A 16,967-nucleotide genomic window follows, 5' to 3' on the forward strand; every position below is an offset into this window, starting at 1 on the left:
TGCATACAAAAAGTTGTTCCTAATAAATATTTAGAAACTAGAAACTATTGAAAAATAAAAACACCAAAACATGAGGAAACCGGTGAAGAAACACAAAAGACCAAAACATAGAACAAAACCGTTGAAAACCGACATAGAAAAGCAAAAGAAGAAGAGATAAAAGAAACTATGAAAGAAAGAAAACTAAAGAGCTAAATAAACATAGAAAACCAAAAACTGCAAGAAAAACTAATACAGATAACACACAGAAAGAACAAGGAAAAACAATGCTAAGCTCTTCTCCCGCAGGAACCAGGCAATAGTGTGCTCCCCTATTTGCATAGGGGCGTCCCAGGTACTGGTTCATTCAATGAGAAGAAAGACATGAATGTAAGGTTCGTCGTGTCGGACTAATTCATTCTATGAAAAAGGGGGAAGGGAGTCACCTGAGCTATGTGAGTCGTGGGCTGAGGAGGAGGTCGCTTTTCCCGATCCATCCCGGAGGGTTTTCCCCTCTCTCGCCCCATGATCCTTACCCATTTTTGCTATCGACTCAGCCCTATCTATTCATCTCTCTTTTTTTACATGAAGTTTTTTGTTCTCTTGTTCATAGATCTTGAAAGAGGATCAATAGAGATTTATCAAAGGATCTATCAATAGAAAGATCTACAATCTCTATCATGAACGTTTTCAACCGGATATTTGTGAAATCTTTAGTTAAGGGGTGCCTCTTGCAAAGGTCACTACCTCACCTTCTCTGGTTTGACAAGTGGCTTGTCGCAACCTGTGAGTCTCCCTTTTTCATAATTTCGTTTTTTGAATATTTAATCTCTTGAACCATGTGTCCAAATACCGAATTGTTTTCATCGTTGGATTTCCCGCCTTGAGATCTTCGAAACTATATCCCAGGTTAATATATTTCCACGATTTTTTCGACAAAAAACTAAAAATAAAAAAACCTTTAAATCCAAAAAATGAATACCAAAAAACAAAATTTGAAACCCCCCAAAAAACTGGTTCGTGCAAAAAAAATGGCGAATACCGAAAAAGGAAGAAAAATATTGAATCCTGGAAGAACGGTTTGCGGTTTTGCACTTTGCTTGAAGGACAGGCTATGTTTTTCCTATATATTTTTTTGGAGAAGCACAACTTCTCACATAAGCAAATATGTGCTTCGCGTGGAAGAACATATTTTTTCCCAAGAAGCACTGCACGGAAGCAAATCCGTGCTTCCATGAGAAGCATTTGCTTCTCGTGGAATCACAAATTTTCTCCCTGAGAACACAAGTATGTGCTTCTCGTGGAACACAATTTTTTTTGTGTTTCGCAGATAAAAAAACTTCAAAACCTACCCCTTCCAAAACAAACTCATCTACAAATGGAAAATGTACTCTAAAAATATACAAATGGAAAATGTGTAAGAAAAAAATGAAATCCAAAGAGAGGGTCTAGCACGCGACATGTCACGACCGTTAGACGCATCTGCTCCCGCATATTGGCTGTCTAATTCGGTATGGGCCACATCTGCTGATGCTTGGGCCTAATGTCGGCCGCTTGTAGAGAGGAAAATTTAAAGCCCTCTGGTCAACTGGGCCTCTAGACAGCCCATTTAACTAACCGAGCCACGGTCCATAACAGTTCGGCCTTAGCTTCCTCCCCTCGGAGAAAGCGGACGAGGGGATCAATCGGTCGTTGCGCTCCTCCCACCCCCTTGGAAAAAGCTCGATGCACCCCCAAAAAAAAAAACTCGATGCGGTCGTCGGCGAGGTTGCGGGGCAGAGCCCAGCCGGCGGAGGCGACGCGGGCGTTGTGGTTTCGCCATCCCGGTCGCGGGCCAACTCCGTGCGGTAGAGGTTGGTTGGGGCCTCCCGGACCGCACGCCGATGTAGATCGACGCCAATCGTAGTTTGGCTACTCGGCTGTTCGTCGAGCGAAACTGCTCCGCGGTTTGAACGAAGCAATCATTCCTCGCTTTCGGGAGGAATCCATGGCGGAATGCGGATGATGCGGCCCCCTTGCCGGCGGTGATTAATGTATGTCTCTCCGTTTTACCACCCTTCCGCTGCTTCAGTTCACGACGCATGTGTATATTCTCGTCCAGAATACTGTATGAACATCCATCACCATGGTTCTCGGCTAGGTTCTGTTCTATATTTGTTTTTTCATGTACCACTCCTTCTTCGACCCAAAGATAACATTTGTGCTAATATCCTCCTAATTCCAATTATGTACAGGCAGTATTCATACTGCTGTGGTCAATTGATTCGGCCAGATCTTTGGAGATTGGTTATCACATTTTTTTTTACTCTCTGGACAGGTAATGACTTCACTTCGGCTGACAGACCTTATCCTTGCATGTTTTTACGGCCTACGATTGCTTCCGTGTGATTCATACCATGGTGCTATTTACTACTGGATGCGACAGGTGGCTTAGAATAGAACAACGTAGTGAAATCGCAAGAAAAATGCAGCCATGCTGTTCTAGAGGGGGGCGAAGCCTCAACGTTTTCTTGCTTCTATCCATAAATGAGAAAAGCCCAAAATATCCGCGTATACTTTGTTTCCTAAATACACGGTGTGAAAATGTAAAGGAAAATCGTTTGGCTATTAATGTCGCTGTTTTGATTGCTTGCAGCGAGTGATGTTCCAAATTGGCATTCTTCATCAGAACTAAGGTATAAGGCGCGCCTTCAAAACAAGGGAACAGTAAGTTGCCAAGTAACATGTGCGTTCAACATCATTTCCCCATTATTCATGTTGAGGTAATCCAGTGAATTTAACTATGATGACCTTCTGTTGGTATTCTCCTGTAGGTATCAAAGAAATGGAATGGTTAGCTTCTGTACTTCTTCAAGAATTTCTGAAAGGATATAATAAACAGGTACCATGTTACAAAGTTCCCTTTATTGATATCGTTGCAATCTTTCGCAGCGTGTTAGCCACCTTATTCTACCAATATATGTTCCAGAATTACTCGGACCAGTTTGTGTTTAGATGAGTGTTCCTTTCCTATTTGCAATGTTCATGATATCGGTAACTGGTACCGTAACGTTCGGGTGCTGAGTAGGGATAAATAAGCGAATTTTCCAGTTATTCGGCCGATAAATCAGTTAATCGTCTTTTCGGTGACCCACCGAGTAACGATTAACTCACTGAGATGCCGATTAACTATCCGATATTTGGAACAATTCCTATTCAATTGACTCCGTGAATATTTTTAATGTATCGGATATAAACAGCAAAGTACTTAGATACCTGATGTGGCATAGGTCACAGGTTATGTACTCTTGTACTACTACTATAGGTTCTGCTATTTTACACACAACTATCTATGAACATACTTGCACATCCATATCTAATGTCAGATAAATATATATGCTCATTTTCCGTTGTTTTAAGGCTCATCCTCAGGTTCATTACATCGAACCAGATGGTTGCAATAATCTCCATTATGAACAATTGTTGGTGTGTTCATGCTGATGCTTGGAGAAATAAATCATTTTTCTAAGCTTTGGTTCTTATTTGTAGAAGTTGGACGCTTAATTAGACATCCCTCCTATAAAAATGAATATTGATGCTTAAAAAATACTCGGTTTCTTTAACTAAGCACCTTGCATTGTATAAGGCAGTGGTGCGGTTGGCGATCCTGCACCCGTCAATACATATTCTACGGCCAACTAGCCAAAATTAACACTAATGGCTATTGTCTACTTTTTTTTTGAGGGAAATGGCTATTGTCTACTAATCTGCCTATGCTGATGGAGGGCCGGGCCAAGGCATGTGCAGCCTGTGCTGCCCGGACAGGGCCCCAAGTTTATAGGGGCCCCGAATTTCATAGGCAGCACATAGGCCCATCCATCAAGCGAACCTCTCGTGCAGGAAAAAACAGCCCATATGCCCAGCAATCTCACAGACAGATCAGCAAAAAGGTAATGCGATTTATTCACTACTCCCAGATTTCGAACCCGCAACCCCGCTCAGTAAAAAAGCTGCGGCAACCAAGCCAGTTGTTGAAGTTTTCTACTTTTATACAGGAATAAATTTTATAAGTACTCCCGCCTCAGTATATAAGTCACTGAGGTGCACGCTTCCTGCCATTTATGGATATATTTTCCAAAATGCCTCTTGGAAGCGTTTTTGTTTGATGGATTAAGACATCTCAAACGCCTTAGTATATCCAATAAGCATAATGGGAAAACACCTTTTTTTGCCATTTTCATCAAAATGCCTAAAAGGAAATCTATATGAAGATTTTAGGCACATATCCTGCACATGGATGACGACTAGGTCCAGCGCCACAAGCGCAGCGGATGTTCTTTTGTAACGAGGTAGGCCCATCTTAGAGTTTGGCACAGGGCCTTGATTTTGCCGGCCCGGCCTAGATTGTTAATTATGACCGTAGCTAGCTTTTTTCACCTATGTACTTCCTCCGTCCCAAAATAAGTGTCTTGTACTAAGCTTAGGACACCTATTTTGGGACAGAGGGAGTACTAAACTACTAATAATATGCGTTTAGTAAATCTCCCTCAGCCCTCATCTTATACATGTCAAAATTGTACAACCATTTGTAGTTCTTTTGATTGTGCGATCGGTGACGCTAATTTTGGAACTTGCAGTTATGAAAGGGAATTAGCAGTTATGTTCTCTTCTCATGAATTTATAAATATTTGATCTTATGGTAAGTCATAGTGGCATATACAAATGTAGCTGTATTCCTATAACGCCAAAGGGGCACATTATCGTTACATTTTATGATAATTATTTTTCTGCACCGGCCTATTATTTTTATCAACTAGGTTTGGCCTTTGCCATACTCAAATCCTGGTTGCGCCACTGGGTCGAGCGGGCAGGCGGGAGAGCGGCCACAACGTTGTTTTGGCTACTCTTGGTTATCGTCCGCTCTTCCTAGATCCATGTGGTTCCTCAGAGAGCTCCGGGTGGACGTCGGCTTCGTCATCATCGGTGGACAGTGACACCACCCGATGGCTAGCCAAGTTCCAATCTCTCGCTTACCTTAGTTGATAGGTTTTGGCGAAGTATTTTTAAGTGAAATTTGTGTTCCCAGCTAGTACTAATATGTGTTCCTAATGTGAAAACTTGTGCTCAAAACTAATATGTGCTTCCAACATGTGCTCCTAACTATTACAGCTTATAGTTATGAAAGGGAGTACTAACTTATGTGCTTTCAACCACACCAAGATGTGTCCTTAGCGTGAACCTCCTTCAACGTGAACTAACATGGTCTCCCACAATTGTGCTTCGAGAAACACATATGTGCCTCCAACGTAAACTAACCCATGCTCTCACCTACGACACGTGGTGGTGCTGAGATTTGCCACATGGAGCGCTCTAGCGCTCCCACCGTGGCAGTAATGCAAAGCGGGTTGTTCCATCCGGCACAAACCATCTACACCACACTAGGCAGGTAAGATTTGAGCTGCTCTTTGAATGATGTGAACCATGACAAGGCTCCTGGTGCGCCTGATGGATTTTCAATGTCTTTATCCGCAGGATGATGAGAATTTAATGGATGACCCAGTTGATGAAGAAGAATAAAAGGTGTTGCATATATACCAAGTCAGTCCTCACGGGCTGACTCTACCGCACTTCAAAAAACTGTACGTCTTGATACTTAACCCACACGTATATGTATATATAAGCTGTACAGTGTCCTACTCGATGATGTACACGTAAGATCTGAGCCAACTAATCTATCCTGATATACAAAAGATGTGGTAACCGAAATTGTACACAATCTGCTCTCTGAATCTATTCGCCTAAACCTCTAAAACTACCTAGTGCCTACACCTTTGGTTAGAGCTCACGAGCTCGAAGGGGCATGATCCATCCTAAAACGTAGCAGGACGTTTGCGCTTCCCAAGTACACCCGGTTCGTCGCCCTCTAGTTCTGGAGCCCACATTGCCTCCTTCTGCTTCCGAGCTAGTAGTATTACATCGCGCTCCGGCGCAACTATACTGTCCATCTGTCCGATGCGTCTCCTTGAGTTTTGCTTCGCACTGGGGGATCCCGGCAAAGGTGCAGGGTGCCGCCACAACCTCGCCGCCTTGGATTTTACGGGCGCAACAAGCACCTCTCCGCCCTGTGCGTCTCGGCGACTGTCCCTCTTGCGAACCTTGCACATGATGTAGGAGTTCATCTGTTCCAGGAATAAGACAGTTTGGTAAGCGATGAGAATTGAGAAAAGATCATTAATCTGAAGCAAGTGGTTCACATGTCCACATGCGTACCTCTGGCTGCGCGAGGTTCCTGAGGTCGCCACGGTCTGCGTTGAGCTTGTACTCGAACATGCTCCACGGGGTCCTGCGCCCGTGCAGCAGCCTGCCGCGGTAGAAGTCCATGGACGTCTTGAAGGCGACGGTGCGGCGGCCCTCCCTCACGCGGGACGGCCGGCCGCGGATCCTCCAGTACCCGGCCGGGGTGGTGTAGTAGCACCCGTTGCTGTACGCCATGTCTTGCTTGTGCACGAAGAAGAACCCCAGTCGCTCTTTGTCTCCGTCTTCTTCGTCAACTGCGTGCATATAGGTGGAAGAGTTAGACTCTTTCATGCCACTGTGTATCACAACGTCCATGACTGCTTTATGCACATGAAAACAACAAATAATTCAATAAAAAGTTGTTTTCGGAACTTACGTCTTATGTCATCTGCGTCCAGAGCATAAATATTGACCAGCTCTTCTATTCTTCTTGGAAGCGCCAGATTCAGGACTTTGGGCTTGAGATAGTGGAGCACGATCTCCTTGTCCGTGGGGCGAAATCTGAATCCTGGTACTAGCCACCATGGTGTACTACTTGTCTCATCAACTTCAGTAGACGTCTCGGTTGCTTGCTCGTCGGATACATCACTATGTTCCGTTGTAATCGAGCTATTCATGCTATCAGAATCGACAATGTCGTCGTTGTTGCTACTCGGTTGCTCTACGGCCGAGCTAGTCAAGTCATCGCTGCTGCCACCAAGCTGTGTTGACGATGACACCATGGTACTGTTCCAAGTCGTCATTGTCGCGCTGCAATGCGTGACGATATTGCTATCAGAACACACAATGTTCTGACCAGGACATGAGTCTTCGTCTTTTCTAAAGATTTTGTTGGTCGAATCTTTGAATGTTCGCTCTATCCAATCGGGTGAATCGTTGTCACTGTTGCCACCAAGCTGGGTCTGCATTGTCGATGATGCCAGGGTACTGTTCTCCATGGGTCGATGCAACAAAAATTCTGCCGACCTCGTTAAAGCCGTCATTGTTGAACTGCATTGCGCGTTGGTGTGGCTGTCGGAACATACACTGCTCTGATCAAGACATGAGTCCTCGTCTGTTCCAAAGAATTCGTCGTTTGAAACTTTGGATATCTGCTCTCTGCAATCGCGTGAGTCTTCCTCCTCCATGGGAATTCCCTCAGAGGAATCACCCTGCCATAGCCGTTCGTCCCATTGCTCGGAAATTCCCACGGTGGAATCTAGGCCTCCGTACACAGTGCACCACCACGATAGTTGATCCCAATGGCGTATGATACTGAGGTCGATCGAAATTCTGTCGTCATAATGTTGACTGAGCTCATGCTGTAGGGCATTGCGGCAGAACTGAAACACCGATATGTCCGACGTCGAAAGGTACTCGTTAGCAGACCGATATCGCCCTCCTGCGCCAGTGGAAGTGCGAGGCTTTGCCTTGTATGCCGGTCTCTCTGATATCATCGGGTGACGGTTCGCCATGGCTCGCCATCGGCTGGCGGTGCTCTCCTCCACGCACGGCAACGTCAACAGTTCGATATCATCACCTGACCCCTCACGTGTCAACAGTTCGATATCATCGTCGTGTCGCCGGGGCACCAAAGTGTATACACCCGCCCCACTGGGTGTAGTCGTCGTCAATGTAATCCTGGCGATATAAGCCTGTACTTTATTGATCATCGCTAGACGGCAATTCAGCTTCGACGTCGTTGCCGGATGACGACGACACGGCGCTCTTCTTCTGCCGGCGGTGCTGTCCTCATCGCCCAAGCTCAGAAACACCTGGTGGGAGTTACACGACGCCGGGTTTTGGCCGCCGTCGGCGCGAACGTCTAAGCTGCCGAAGGTATCCACCTCCCAGCGAACTTTTCCATGGGCGCGGCCGCGTTGGAGCGGCCGGCAGAGGCACTGGAGGAGCAGCGGCAGCAGGATCACCAAAAACGCCTCGAGGAGCGAGCACCCGTCGGCCGGCATGCTGCTGGATATTGTCGCCATATTTGTACGCGGGAGGAGGCTCGGTGTGGATTAATGTCTGGCGGTACGTCGCCTTTTATGAGAGAGAGAGCAGAAAATTCCGACAGCACGCGCCACGATCTGAGAGCTATTGTATGCGTGAGTGTCCCAATTAGCTACGTACTGCTAAGCTAAGCAGCTCGGACTTTGTTTCTTACCATGGAGAACTCGAATAAAACGTCTCATTCCGTCTACTAGAATCTAGATCTATTTCCTGTCGCACTCGGACACCATCGCCTTCCGATTAGAGAACTATAGGGGAATTTGTATAGGAGTCGGACACGGTTTAGGATTTTTTATAGATATAATAGGACACGGTTTAGTACTTGACAGTCACAACGCTTTTCCCTGCTCAAAGGTGCAAAATAGGCCTGCTAAGAATCTATATAGGGGCAATCGTATTTAACGCCCGCAGCGCAGAATAGTTCACAGAGAGCAACCAATCAACGCGTATTCCTTCGGGAGCCCACCGCAAGGGTCACTTTTCGTGCGCCGGGAGTGCGTCACTACAGCCGTCATGTTTCGGGCTCCGGGCGCTCCCTCTGGATTTTGTTTTATTTTTATTTTTCTCTACGCATTTTTGGCTTTTAGATGATTTTTTAGGGTTTTTTCTGCTTTCCAATTTTTCTTAGGGTTTGGACAATTTTACGTGAATTTTTTTCTTCCTTCCCCGAGAGCCACAGATTTATTTCTCGTGGAGGCATGGATTTGCTTCCGCGAGTGCCTCTCAGGACAGGAAAAAAGGTTTTTTTTTCTTCCGCGAGAGGCACAAATTTACTTCTCGTGCAGGCACGAATTTTTTCTGTGAGAGGCACGGTCTGAGAGTTGCAGATTTACTTCTCTCGGAGGCGTGAATTTGCTTTCTCGAGAGGCAGGGTGTGCCTCTCGGGAAAGAAAAAAAACACATTTTTTTCGTGAGAGGCACAGATTTACTTCTAGTTCAGGTATGGATTTGTTTCCGTGAGAGGCACAACCTCGGGAAAGAAAAAAAAACATTTTTCCTTCCACGAGAGACACAGATTTACTTCTTGTGGAGGCACGGATTTGCTTCCACGAGAGTCACAGTTGTGCCTCTTCGGAAAGGGAAAAGACATGCTCCCAGTTTGGTTTTTCGTCCGATTTGTTTTGTGATTTTTTTTGTCGAAACCTATCAACAAGCGATCTAGTTTTGAAGATATCGACACGAGGAATCCCATGGTAAAACGATTTGAGATTTGGACTCACGGTTTAGGAGAGAAAATGTTTTAAATAAATTAATCTATGAAAAAAAGAAAAACTCCAAGGTTGCGACAAGTTGTCGCAATCTGGGAGGTGGGAGTGACCTTTACAAAGAGTGCTTCTTAATTAGTTTTTCTTAAGACATGAGTGCTTCTTAATTAGTGATTTCATATTTCATATACCATAGAAAGCGTGCATTCCTTCTGGCCACATGGGCTGGTCCAATTAGGAAACTCTATGTACGATTCCACCTGAAAGTTTCTGCACGGTTTGGAAAAGGTTTCGGCCTTTTTCTTTCTTTGTTTTCTCTTGGTTTTTACCGGGTTTCTTACAGTTTTCCATTTTATTTCTCCTTTAAGATATTTTATTCTAAAATTATAAAATTCATGAATAATTTTTAAAACCTAGGAGTAGTTTTGCAAATTTCTATTTTTTCTAAAAAACGCATGAACATTTTTGAATTTATTAGCATTTTTAAATTCATCAATATTTTGGATTCATGAACGTTTTTAAATTTTGTGAAAATTGTTAAGTCTTTTGTATATGATGAGCAGAACCAAGCCAACCCATAAATTACAAGTCCAGACAGGCCCTGCTCAGGGAAGGGTATCGCAATCCATTTCCAGCTTACAATTCGAAAAGACTCCCTCAAGAAAAATAAAAGATAATAGCCGACTATCGTAGCCCGTACTTCCTCCATTGTAAAATGAGCACATGATCAATAACTCGCAAACAAAGAAAGTCAAGAGAATTGTTTATACTACACCATTGGCTCATAAAGTCGTAGGTCATAGGTGGCCTTGTATGAATTGGCTCGTTATGCTTTTTCTAATACATAATATAGCATAGAGAAACGTAGAAACTAAGATATCCATCTTTTTTGAAAGGGCGGAGTACTATATATCTTGTTTAGGGGTAAATGTTGTACTTTATTGCTCAATCTGGAAGGAATAGTTCGTTACAGCATCATGTGGCTCAATAAGCCAAACATGTCAACCTAAACTTAATGATAAAGAAAACTTTGCTATACTATCAGCTTCATATTTCCTTCGACGAGATTCATGCACTAGTAAACAAGATTGGAACTCATTTATCCTTGCAATCACCTCCCTAAACCGTCATGTTATCACATGCTATGAGAATTTTTGTCTGCATCAAATCGTCAATACCCACTTTGTCCAGTTTATTGGGCCGGAGGGCTATATGCAACGTCCTTTTTTAAGGCCAAGCAATTTATGACGTTGGGGTGCTACATTCATCTTGTGTCTTCACTGATTGCACAGAGAAAAATCATTGCTAGTCATGCAAAGAGAAACAATACGTTGCATCCATTGGAAAATTCGTGTCTGAGCTCGAGCTCAGATCGGCCCCATATCCTAGCGCTTCAATCGCCTCGGGATGGCCACTGTACCTCGGGATGGCCAAAGAGAAAGTTTGACAGAAGTTTCCTTCATACTTGAATCAAGCTTTTTCTATATCTTCAGGTCATAGGAGCCGTAGTTTTCAGATCATCTACTGATCTACACACCTCACACAAGTAATATTAAGTTGCTAAAAGCAAGAAAATGCAACCACTTTTGCAAGTTTGGCAAAGTTTTCCCTCCATTTTTGAAGCTAGATATCTGTATTTTTTTCTTTTATAGTAAGACAACTTTACTTTCACATAGTGGCACGCTGTGGCACACTGCTGGATACAAAAAGTTGCAACGCACGGCCATATGTGCATAGTCTTATGATATACAAGAGATGTAGTAACCGACAATTATGCACAACCTGCACTCTGCATCTATTCGTTTATTTAAACCTATGGATCATGAAACATAAAACCACTAAAACTACTAGTGTCTACAACTTTGGTTAGAAACTTAGAGCTTACGAGCTCGAAAGGGCAGGATTCATCCTAAAATGTAGCAGGACGCTTGCGCTTCCCAAGAAGTAGGCCTGGTTCGTCGCCCTCTAGTTCCGGAGCCCCCATTGCCTCCTTCTGCTTCCAATCTAGTAGTATTACATCGCGCTTCGGCACAACTATCTTGTCCATCTGTCCGATGTGTCTCCTTGAGTTTGGCTTCCCACGAGGGGATCCTGACAACGGTGCGGGGCGCCGCCACAACCCTTTCGCCTTGGATGGCGCCGCCGGCGCAGCCTCCACCTCTCCGCCCTTGGCGTCTCGGCGACAGTCCCTCTTGCGAACCTTGCACACGACGTAGGAGTTCATCTGTTCCAAGAACAATGACAGTTTGGTAAGCGATGAGAAAAGATCATTGATGTGAAGCAAAATGGTTCATATGTTCACATACGTACCCATGGCCGGGCGAGGTTCCTGAGGTCTTCTCGGTCCGCGTTGAGCTTGTACTCGAACATGCTCCACTGGGTCTTGCACCCGTGCAGCGCCCTGCCGCGGTAGAAGTCCATCGACGTCTTGAAGGCCACGGTGAGGCCGTCGTGCTTCACGCGGGACGGCGGACCACGGATCTTCCAGAACCCGACCGGGGTGGTGTAGAAGCACGGGTTGCTGTATGCCGCGGCTTTTTTTGAAACGAGGCTGTACGCCGTGGCCTTTTTTGAAACTAGGCTGTACGCCGTGGCTTGCTTGCGCACGAAGAAGAAGCCTAGTCGCTCTTTGTCTCCGTGTCCATCAACTGCGTGCATATACGTAGAAGAATTAGACTGTGTCATGCCAATCTGGTAATAAATCACAACGTCCAGCTGCTTTATGCACTGAAAGCAAAAAAATACGGCCTATGCAAGTACAGTGCAACGTACAAGTTGTCTGAAATTCAGAAAATTAGTCGAGTGGATTTAAATAATTTACACGCTATATATACATTTATTTACTGTGTCACATAGTTTAGAACCCAAGTTCTACCCACACGTTTAGAAATACAAAGGGAAACTGTGTTGTGTATCCACAACAGAATTCTCTTTTACTTGTTCGATCACGTGTCGTTGAGTTTGAGTTCAAACGACTGAAATATAATAATAAACATATAGTCTTAGTTTGCTCGATATTTTTCTTACAATTTAGGGCTCACGGTCCCTCCATTTAGTGAGGGCGCCAGCACTTTTTGAAAACCTAGATCAACAAGTGATGGCTTTTAGCCTAGATCTTCACCTGCAGGTGCAAAGTGTCATTGCAGCTGCATGTGCCAACCATGGTAGCATGCAATTGGCCGGAAAAAAAAAACTTCCGTGCAACTTCGGTTCAGTTCATTGAGCTACATTTCTTTTTGAAAATCCAAGATGCATTTGCACTTCACCGGACGAGACCAAGCAAAACAAAAATATTAATAACTCAGTAAAAGATGTTTTCGGAACTTACGTCTTATGTCATCTGGGTCCAGAGCATAAATATTGACCAGCTCTTCTATTCTTCTCCTATATGGTTGAAGCGCCAGATTCAGGACTTTGGGCTTGAGATAGTCGAGCACGATATCCTCATCTGTCGGGCAAAATGTGAATCCTGGAATGAGCCAATATGGTGTACTTGTTTTATCAACTTCATTAGACGTCTCGATGTGGTCATTGTTGCTATTTGGTTGCTCTGATGTCGAGCTAGTCACGTTGTTGCTGCTGCCACCAAGATGCATTGATGAAGATGCCACGTTACTGTTTGAAATCGTCATTGTCGCACTGAAATGTGCGCCGATCTTGCTATCAGAACACACAATGTTCTGATCAGGATATGAGTCTTTGTCTGTTCCAAAGAATTGGTTGGTTGAATCTTCGAATGTTTGCGCTCTCCAGTCGTTTGAGTCATTGTCATTGTTATTGCCAAGCTGGGCTTGCATTGACGACGATGGCATGTCTGCAGGTCGATGCAACAAAATTTCTGCTGACCTCGTCGAAGTTGTCATTGTCGCGCTGCAGTGGGCCTTCTTGTGGCTGTCAGAACACACACTGCTCTGATCAAGACGGGGGTCATTGTCGGAAAATTCGTCTGTTGAATCTTTGAATGTCCGCTCTCTCCAATCATGTGAGTCGTCCTCGTCCTCCACCGGAACTCCCTTGGAGGAATAGCCCCGCCATGACCCTTTGTTCCGTTGCTCGAGAAATCCCATGGGGAAATCTAGGCCTCCATATACAATGAACCACCGTGATAGCTGATCCAAATCGCGTATGATGCGGAAGTCGATCGAAGTTCCCTCGGGACCAGTGCCCATGGAAGTGCCAAACTCTGTCTCCACGTGCCGATCCCAATTGCATACGACACGGATGTCGGTCGAAGTTCTCTGGGGACAATGTTGATTGAGCACGTGGAGTAGAAAGCTGTGGCATAACTGAAGCCCCGCAAGGGTCGGCATCGAAAGGCACTCGAGAGCCGAGAGTCGATATGGGCCTCTTATGCCCGTCGAAGTGCCAAGCTCTGCCTTCACGACGTTGTCTGTGAGTCTCTCCGAGATCGTCCAGCGATCATCCACGGTGGCTCGCCTTCGGCCGGCGGTGGTCCCCTCCACGCACGGCAACGTGCCGTGGAAGTTGTCACCCGACGTCTCACGTGTCGACGGCTCGATATCATCCGCATGTCGCCAGCGCGCCAAAGTGTAGACACCCGGCCCAGTGGGTGTAGCCGCCGTCAATATAATCCCGGCGATGTAAGCTCGTAGTCTATTGATCATCGCCAGACGGCAATACAACGTTGACATCGCCGGATGACAACGACACAATGCTCTTCTGCTGCCGGCGGCGCTGTTCTCCTCATCGCCCACGCTCAAAAACATCTGGTGGCATCTACACGGCGCCGGGCTTCGGCCGGCGGCGCGAACGCCCTTGCTGCCGAAGGTACCCTCCTCCCAGCGAACTCTTCCGTGCGTCCGGCCGCGTTGGAGCGGCCGGCAGAGGCACTGGAGGAGCAGTGGCAGCAGGATCAGGAAAAACGCCTCGACCAGCGAGCGCCCGTCGGCTGGCACGCCGCTGGATATCGTCGCCATGTGTTGCGTCGGAAGTAGGATCGGTGAGGATTGATGTCTGGCAGTACGTCGATGGTCGTCGCCTTATATGAGAAGAAGCAGTAATTCCGACAGCACGCGCCATGATCCCAGCCCCGTCCGGAGGCGGCAAGCATATGACAGCTATGCTCGAGTGTCCCAGTTATAGTTACTCTAAGCTAAGCAGCTCGAGCTTTCTTTCTTGTTATGATGGAGAGGATAATGGCCACTGCTAGCCGTAAACCGGCTGATGCTAGGGATTTATAAACCGCCTTGTCAGCCGTTGATTTGGTTTAACTTGGGTCGTTTGATCTCTAGACCAGCTAGCTATCGGCTATGTGCACAGCATCCTCGTTTCTTCAGGTTGCGGCAGCCCCGTCACAGACTCACAGTCACAGGTCATCTCACGGGAAAACGCCCACGAGGTCGCCATGCACGGCCACAGGTGCAGCGCCAGGTTGCCACAACGACGCTGTTGCAACCATCCATTGAAGCACCGGCGATGCTCTGGCAGCCCGACAATGCTCCAACACAACACCGTGATGCTTCGTTGCAGCACCGACGATGCTTCGGCGGCCGACAATGCTGGAACACAACACCGGTGATGCTTCGTTGCAGCACCGGCGATGCTCCGGCGGCCCGGCAATGCTTCAACATAACACCGGTGATGCTTCGTTGCAGCACCAGCGATGCTCCGTCGGCCCGGCAATGCTCAAACACAACACCGGTGATTCTTCGTTGCAGGACCGGCGATGCTCCGGCGGCCCGGCAATGCTCCAACACAACACCGGTGATGCTTCGTTGTAGAACCGGCGATGCTCTGGTGGCCCGGCAATGCTCCAACACAACAACGGTGCTGCTTCGTTGCAGCACCGGCGATGCTCCGACGGCCCGGCAATGCTCGAACACAACACCGGTGCTGCTTCGTTGCAGCACCGACGATGCTCCGACGGCTCGGCAATGCTCCAACACAACACCGCTGATGCTTCGATGCAGCACCGGTGATGCTCCGGCAGCCCGGCAATGCTCCAACACAACACCGGTGATGCTTTTGTTGCAGAACCGGCGATGCTCCGGCGGCCCTGCAATGCACCAACACAACAACGGTGCCGCTTCGTTGCAGCACCGGCGATGCTTCGACGGTCCGGCAATGCTCGAACACAACACCGATGCTGCTTCGTTGCAGCACCGACGATGCTCCGACGGCCCGGCAATGCTCCAACACAACACCGCTGATGCTTCGATGCAGCACCGTTGATGCTCCGGCAGCCCGGCAATGCTCCAACACAACACCGGTGATGCTTCGTTGCAGAATCGGCGATGCTCTGGTGGCCCGGCAATGCTCCAACACAACAACGGTGCTGCTTCGTTGCAGCACCGGAGATGCTCCGACGGCCCGGCAATGCTCGAACACAACACCGGTGCTGCTTCGTTGCAGCACCGACGATGCTTCGACGACCCAGCAAATGCTCCAACACAACACCGCTGATGCCTCGATGCAGCACCGGTGATGCTTCGGCAGCCCGGGAATGCCCCAAAACAACACCGGTGATACTTTGTTGTAGCAGCGGCGATGCGCCGACTGCTCGGAGATGCTTCATTGCAGCAATGATGGTGTTCCGGCAGCCTCGACGATGCTCCGGTGATGCTCCGCAAAACTCCATCCCTGCAACGGCGATGTTCTAGCGGCCCCCGACAATGTCCATCGCAGCACCGTGAAGCTCTGGCGTTCCGACGATGCTCCGTCACAGCAAAGGGCGACCGGAGGATGCTCCATGGTAGCACCGGCGAGCCCCTGGTTGCAGTCCCGTTCGTTCGCAGCAGCGTCCTCCGCGACATCTCACCACCTGCCATCACCCCCCGCGAGCACCGCCAAACGTCAGCTCGCAGTGGTATCGAGGCGCTCGTAAAAATGTTTTTCCTCCACTCAAAGCACTGCAGCGTGGTTTGTAGCAGCGGTGCTCTCATTGTAGTTCATGCAGCGCAAGTCAGCTTGAGCGAGGGAGTAGTGGCGGAGGAGCGTGTGAAGACATGCCGGCGAGGTCCAAAAGGATGTAGTCAACGCGTGTGGGTGGAAGAAGAACGAGTGGAGGGGCTTCGCTGCATGAGATAAGGCAGAGGAGGTTGAGCAATTCCTGCGCCCACATGGGGACACGTGGCGATCCCTTGAGGCGGTTGATTTTTGATAGAAAATCAGTCGGGCGAAAGGAAGGATTTCCTGAGGATAATTCTAAACTAAAACGTGTCTTTCCGACCAGAACTTAGATCTATTTCCGGTCGAACTCGGACAAGGCTATCGCCTTCCCATTTTAGAATACTAACGGTAGGAGTCGGAGATCGTATTTTTTTAACTTTAAGTACGGAGACGGTTTAGTACTCCCGGGGCGTATACTAGTTCGCAGACCGTAGAAACGCACACCCCTTCCGCCACATGGGCTGGCCCAATTAGAAAACTCTTTGTACGTTTCCAGCTGGAAGCTACTGCTCAAAAAAAAAAAAAAACTGGCAGCTTCTGCCCGATTTGGAAAGGTTCCGGCCTTCTCTCTCTCTCTCCTCTGTTAGCTTTTACTGGGTTTCTTTTTTC

General features: G+C 47.2%; 1 long non-coding RNA gene across 7 annotated transcripts; it reads left to right on the forward strand.

The window, feature by feature from the left end:
- Nucleotides 1-410: 410 nt before the first annotated feature.
- Nucleotides 411-13,709, forward strand: LOC120973589 (uncharacterized). 7 transcript variants are annotated; one of them, XR_012203057.1, is made up of 6 exons: nt 412-2,012; nt 2,214-2,296; nt 2,615-2,704; nt 2,793-5,404; nt 5,491-5,597; nt 13,270-13,709. It is a non-coding gene; the product is annotated as an uncharacterized lncRNA (long non-coding RNA). The 7 variants fall into 7 exon arrangements; XR_006670394.2 differs by lacking the exon at nt 13,270-13,709 and adding an exon at nt 6,699-7,287; XR_005768746.3 differs by lacking the exon at nt 13,270-13,709 and having other exon boundaries at nt 431-2,012; nt 2,793-3,908; nt 5,128-5,404; nt 5,491-5,685.
- Nucleotides 13,710-16,967: the final 3,258 nt, after the last annotated feature.

The sequence above is a fragment of the Aegilops tauschii genome, chromosome 2 (genome assembly GCF_002575655.3).
Source record: "Aegilops tauschii subsp. strangulata cultivar AL8/78 chromosome 2, Aet v6.0, whole genome shotgun sequence".
Lineage (NCBI taxonomy): Eukaryota > Viridiplantae > Streptophyta > Magnoliopsida > Poales > Poaceae > Aegilops > Aegilops tauschii.